We start from the raw sequence: 6,000 nt of genomic DNA, 5'->3' as shown, positions 1-6,000 counted from the left end.
ACTGAATCGCTTAGCTGTTCCTGAAGCTCCATTTTCTATCATGGATCTTTAGGCATGGGAACCCTCCCACTGCCACCATGAAAGCCTGAAGACTTCTGTCCTCTTTTCCCTTTGCCCAGGGAACAAGTGGATACCCCAACATTTGTGGACAGCCCTTCTCTCTCCCACAGGTATACTGGAGTCCAAGCGTGTCTTCTCTAGGATAGTGATGGGGGGAGAGTTGGGGAAAGGGCCCCGAGGCCATCTCCAGCCAGGGTCACTGCCAGGCCCTGACTGCACAATTGGATCCGGTAGCCAATGAACCGACTTGGAAAGTGCCTGTCTCGTGGCCCCCCGTGCAGCGCTCCTTCCCATTTCCCAAGCACTTAAGGCCCGGTGAAGGGCCAGTCAGCAGACTAAGGCTCAGGAGCTCCCAGGCGCCCCGTTCACTCAATGCCATCACGTGGCAGTGGTGGAGATGCTTCATTTCCTTCCACCAGAGAGCAGAATGAGGGTGAGAGCAGCCTTTACGGCACCCGCTCCCCATGCCAGGTGGCCCAGTGGAAGGATGAGAGCCGGGCTCCGGGGAACAGGGTGCTGTCACTTCCCTCTCTCTCTGAGGAGAGCAGCCCCCTCCCTGCTCCTGGGTGGGAAGGGCGAGGCCTGCAGGGATCGGCCGCTTTCAGAGTAGGGAGACCCCTGGGAGCTACGAGGGGGAGACCTCCACACCTTCCTGGCAGACATGAGACAGCAAAGCGCAGACAGTAGAGTAGACTCAGAGCGTGGGCGCCCTGGAGAACAGTCAGAGTCCCGTGGGGGACAGTGGCTTTCATGGGGAGAATCTCGAAGTCCAGCAGGGAGAGTGGTCGGCCGAAGCACTATGATACCTGCTGGGAGCCAGGAATGTGAAGAAAAAACCGTGGTACTTGCCACGTGTGGACAGAGCAGCAGTGGGGGTCTGGAGCCCCTGTTGGAGAGAAGGGGGCAGGGAAGAGGCTATTTGGCAGAGAGTGGGATTAAGGCAGAGGTCAGCTAACAGACCACAAGGACAGAGCCACCCCCATCCCGGGGCTAAGGGGTAGGACTTTATCCTGGCCTGGTCCCTGACCCAGGACTGAGCCACCAGGATAGCCCTGGTCCCTAATCTGGAGGGCTCAGCCCAGCAAAATGTTGGATGATGGACTTCCCAGCCTAGGTGGTGGCACCACAGTGCACAGAATACTGGGTCTGGAGTCAAGAAGTCCTGAGTTCAAATTCAGTTTCAGATATTTACTGGACACCTCACTTCTCTCTGCCTCAGTTTCCTCAACTGGAAAACAGGGATTATAATCATTCTTGTCCCCAAGGGTTGTTGTGAAGTCACAAAGTCGAACCATTGAACAATAACTATGAACATCTGAGTTTGGGGATGTCTTGAAACAATCCCTGCCAGACTTAGCCAGCTGGAAGCTCCGTGGTAGCAGGTCTAAGCTGCCATACAGTGGGAGAAAAAGAACTGCAGCCAAGTGTTACTGATGCCTTCGTTCTTTACATCTCTGTCATTTTCTGACATCTTGTACCTTCCCCGTCCCAGCACTGCTTTTGTAAGAAGAAAAGCTGAGCGAAAAGCTGTGCATTTGTTAGTTCCTGGAGTTGCCTTCTCTGACGAGGAGAGGGGTGTGTGTGTTCTAGAGTGGAGACGGTCCCTCCCACCACCCAGCCAGACTCCCTCCGTGTTTTCTTTTTGAAGACAGAGTTGCTGGTAGCTTTACTCTGCTGGTCCCGAGGACATCACTGCATCTGTTCAGGCAGGTCTTCCATGCTTCTCGGAATTCTCCCGGTTCCTTGTTTCTGGTTCAGACATTCTTCCCTTGGCGAACACTGGCTTCCCTTAGGCTTTTCGCTGCTGTGAAAAGTGCTTTTATCTAGTTTGATCTGGAGGTGGGCGACTCTTTGGAAAGCTGTCACAAAGAGAGAGTAGACCGAAGATTGGAGACTGGCCATTTGGCGATCCTGCTCAGGCCATATTGGAGGGCAACGTGTGCCCAGAACAGCCCGTCCTACCCTGGGGAAGCTGTACCAGGATAGGCTCTGTGGATCATGTGTGAGAGGCTGGATTTGAATCCCAGCTTTGCCACTTGCTGCCTGGGTGACTGGCCAAGGTGCTGGCTGCCTGAGACCTCACTCTCCTCCTGCCTAAAACGAGAGGGTAGGACTTGATGGCCTCCAATGTTTCTTTTCGTCAACTCATGAACCTGGCTGGCTTTCATGCCCCCTTTCACAGCTTCGGCTTTTCCTTGACTTTTAGTGGAAAGCTAAAATGTGTGGAAGGGCCTCCCAAACCATTCCTCTCAGGGTCCTTTCCACTTCCCTCCCCTCCCCGCCCCATCTGCCTTTCAGGGAGATTTTCTCCGAACACGCTTCCCTGTGTGGCAATGACCTTCTCAGCCCCTGTCCGCAGGAGCCATCTACCTGTGAAGTGGGGGCCCTCCCTGGGCAGAACCTCTGAGATCCCAAGGCAGCTGCTGGTTGTTAGTGGAGGCCTGGCGGCTGAGATCACCATCCAGGTCAGTGTGTATCTGCGGCCAGGGGAGTTGTCTAGACAGGCTGAGGGGCCAGGCTGTAGCCGTGGGCGGTTCCCCGCGGGAGATGAAGGCTCCTTTGGCTTCCCTGGCTTCACCTCAGAGCCCATTGCTCAGATCCTGGCCTCGGAGCTGGAGGGGAGCCCAGGCCATTTCGGCCAGCCCCCTCTTTACAGCAGGGAAACCTGAGGCCCTCCAGCACACAGGAAGACAGGGAGGAGGCAGGCTGGAGCCCTCTTTCTGCTGGATGAGTAGGAGCAATGTTTTTAGGCATCTAAATGTTCCCATCAGAAAACTAGCAAGTGATGGGGAGCTCATTCCCTCTGTGAGCCATAAGTAATTTTGGACATCAAGGCTGAATTTGCCTTCTGGGGCCAAGTGGAGCAAGGATGATCAATCCTTCCTCAAAATACTGGAAGACGGGGGCAGTGAGGTAGCTCAGTGGATAGAGAGCCAGGCCCTGAGATGGGAGGTCCTGGGTTCAAGTAGGGCCTTAGGTACTTCCTAGCTGTGTGACCCTGGGCAAGTCCCTTAACCCCAATTCCTGGCCCTTGCCGCTCTTTTGGAACTGTCAGCCAATATTGATTCCAAGACAGAAGGTGAAGGTAAGCAAGCAGCAGTCCTCTTTCCGTTGTCCCCGTCCCCACCTCCAGGGTCATCCTTCCCTGGTCCTCCGTCTGCTTATCTGTTAAATGACGGGCTTCACCCCCAGGATCCCTAAGGCCCAGTCCAGGCCCGACAAGTGTTGCTGCTCTAAGGAGCCTGCTGGGCTACACAGTGCACCCCCCTGCCTCCAGGCAGGGCTTCTCCTCATTGGGGTGAGGAGGCCCAGCCTCTGTAGCCTGGGGGAGAAGGGAGGCTGCCCTGGCCTGGCCTACGCATGAGGCCCTCCCCTGACCTGAGCCCCTGAGCCCTACGCTGACCCGGGGCCCGGCCACAGGAAGTTGGACCTGCTCAACTGGAGTGGAAGAGGCTCGCCCAAGCGTGGAGGCCCTGGGAGGCCACCGTGCTGGGCCCAGGGGGGCCGCCGCTGCCGGCTCCTTCCAGAAGAGCTCTGGGATTCCGAAGAGACAGTCGTCCCCCTCTGGCCGTGCTCTCAGGCGGGGCCACCTGGCCCGGCCCGCAGGGATCCCACCTCTGCTCGCCTCCCCCTCCGGAGCCTCCCTCGCTTTCCTGGGGGATGGCTGGGGGGCCCGTGCACAGGGGTCTTGGGACCCCAGCTGGGGCCTGCTCTTCCTCAAAGGGAGTGCGTGCGGCCTTCTTGGCTGGGCTTGGGGGATGGGGACTAGGGGGCTTGGGGGCCAGGGGCTGGGGGCTGGGGGTTGGGGGGGCTGGGGGGCTGGGGGGCTGGGGGGACTGGGGGTTGGGGAGGCTGGGGGGCTGGGGGCTGGGGGGACTGGGGGTTGGGGGGGGCCGGGGGCTGGGGGCTGGGGGCTGGGGGCTGAGGGCTGGGGGGACTGGGGGTTTGGGGGCTTGGCCACTGTGACCTCTGAGGCCGCTTTCAGGCAGAGGCTGGTCATTGGTTGGAAGAGAGGAGGAATGGGCCGTTCTTGAGGGGCCTGCGGGCCCCTCGTCCATGTCCCCCAGCCGGCTCCCAGGCCCGCCACCCCAGGGGTCGAGGCGAGCCTTTTCTCCCCCTTCCCGCGGGCATTTTCTGGCTGAAGAGCCCCGGGTCCCGGGTGCGATCCCGGAGCCCCTCCTCAGGGGCCGGCCGGCCAGAGCTGGAAGGAGTTTCGGCCCGGCCTCGTGGCCTCGTCTGCCTCCAAGGAGAGGGGCTGCTCCCCGGCTCCTTCCCCGGGAACCTGGGGGCAGCGTGTGGCCGAGGCCTGGCCGCAGGGCCTCTGGCCAGGCTTCCTCGGCACGTGCCGGCTCGCCCTGGCCCTGCCTTCCTGGGAGCCCCAGCAGGGCCGCCCGCTGCCTCCTTGCTCCGGGCAGAGAGCCGAGGCTGATCTTTGCTCGGGCAGCCCTCGGCACGATGGAGGAGCTCCCAGGAATGTGGGGCGCGGGGGGGGGGGGGCAAGGAGGGGCACGGGCGTGGCCGGGGACTTGCCGGGGGCCACCGCGCGCTTTCCCTGGCGTGCCTCGGCCTGCTCGCCTGCCGCACGCTCACCCCGTCCTCCTTCCCACCTCCGGCCGCCTCCTCCCTCCGTCCCCGCAGATCCCGGAGGGCCCCTGAGCCAAATGGCCGGGGAAGCTTCTGGGCCTCAGCCTGACTCCTGGGCCTGTGGGCGCCTCCAGCCTCCCCGGGGTCTGTCCTGGGAGCCGTCCGGGGCCAGGGCTTCCTCCCTGCCCTCTCGGGGCTCCGGGGCTCAGCGCTTCAGCCCCCGGCCTCGGGGCCTCCACTCTGCCCGAGAGCCGGGCCTGGAGGCTTGGCGCGGGGTGAGAAGGACGTGCGGAGAGGCGGGGGGGCGCGCCCGGCCCAGTCAGGAAGGCCCACAGCTGACCTCGGACACTTCCTCGCTGGGTGAGCCGTTAGCCTCAGTTTCCTCATCTGTCAAGGGCGCTGGAGAAGGAAACGCCCAGCCTCTTGGGGACACCTGCCAGGAAGAGCCCCAGGGACAAGAACATGGGGGGCTTCTTCCAGAGGGGGGAGAAGGGGGGACAGGGCAGCCCCCCCAAAAGAAGAGAGGCGAGCAGCGGGCCGTCCGAGCAGAAGGGAGGCTGCAGAGGATCCCACACAAGCAGGACTGCTTTGAAAGTGGCTCAGAGGTCTGTGGGCCAGGCCTAGAGGCCGGAGGTCCAGGGTTCAAATGTGACCTCAGACCTTGCCACCTGTGGGACCTCAGGCAGCCCCATGGCCCAGCCCTCCCCCCTCTTCTGCCTTAAAGCCAGGCCACAGCATCGATTCTTTGGTGGAAGGGGAGGGTTCAAAACCGAAAGGCCTCCAATGGAAACCTGCCTCTCTGGCCCTCCCGCTCTGGGGCCGAGCGCGAGGAGGTGAGGCCTCTTCAGCCATGAGGTCCTGCCCTTCCAGGTGGTCCTCCCGCCCGAGGAAAGCCCCTCCGGGCCATCCCTGCCCTTCCGGGTGGTCCTCCCACCTAAAGGAAGCCCCTCCGGCCATCCCTGCCCTTCCGGGTGGTCCTCCTGCCCTAGGGAAGCCCCTCTGGGCCATCCCTGCCCTTCCGGGTGGTCCTCCCGCCCGAGGGAAACCCCTCCGGGCCATCCCTGCCCTTCCAGGTGGTCCTCCCGCCTAAAGGAAGCCCCTCCGGGCCATCCCTGCCCTTCCGGGTGGTCCTCCCGCCCGAGGGAAGCCCCTCCGGGCCATCCCTGCCCTTCCGGGTGGTCCTCCCACCTAAAGGAAGCCCCTCCGGCCATCTCTGCCCTTCTGGGTGGTCCTCCTGCCCTAGGGAAGCCCCTCTGGGCCTGGCACAGAGAGCCTGCCTCGAGGGTACTGTCCGGCCAGTCACCGTGTTTGTGGTGTGTCTTACACACAGCCAGGGCTGGGCGTCCCCCAGCCAAC

This window comes from Monodelphis domestica, chromosome 7 (assembly GCF_027887165.1).
Source record: "Monodelphis domestica isolate mMonDom1 chromosome 7, mMonDom1.pri, whole genome shotgun sequence".
Lineage (NCBI taxonomy): Eukaryota > Metazoa > Chordata > Mammalia > Didelphimorphia > Didelphidae > Monodelphis > Monodelphis domestica.
This window is presented reverse-complemented; position numbering follows the sequence as displayed.